The sequence below is a fragment of the Penaeus monodon genome, chromosome 23 (assembly GCF_015228065.2).
Source record: "Penaeus monodon isolate SGIC_2016 chromosome 23, NSTDA_Pmon_1, whole genome shotgun sequence".
Taxonomy (NCBI): Eukaryota; Metazoa; Arthropoda; class Malacostraca; order Decapoda; family Penaeidae; genus Penaeus; species Penaeus monodon.
Genome location: NC_051408.1, coordinates 26433454 through 26433805, shown reverse-complemented (window position 1 = coordinate 26433805; position 352 = coordinate 26433454). Strand labels below are relative to the sequence as shown.

The 352-nt window shown below is 58.2% G+C and overlaps 1 protein-coding gene across 1 annotated transcript in view; it reads right to left on the bottom strand.

Moving 5' to 3' along the window:
• Positions 1–352, bottom strand: part of LOC119588193 (lutropin-choriogonadotropic hormone receptor-like) — a gene marked incomplete at its 3' end in the record, with an annotated part of 106720 nt that overhangs the window by 59660 nt on the left and 46708 nt on the right.

Here is a 352-nt window from a genome sequence, read left to right as displayed (position 1 = left end):
GTTGTGATGAAAAGAGATGGCATTAAAAGCAAAAGATAAGAGACTAAATGCAGCGGAAAAGCCTGACCTGTATGGGATCCAGCTGTTGTCGTGCTGCAGCGGGACAAAGAGGCCGTTCAGTCTCGTCGAAGAGGCGGAACCCCTCCTCCCGGGGCGTCGTAAAAACCCCTCGCCGTCTGTGGCTTCGGGGAAGCCCAGGGCGTGGCCCCCGTCGTGGGGAACGTAGAGGCCGTAGGTGTTTTCGTCGCCGGAGCAGGGCGGAGGGGCCTCTCGCCCACCTGTGGGGGGGGGGGGGTTAAGAATAATAAAGGGAGGCGAAGAAAGCATTACTTGGCTTACGAGCAGGGTATGT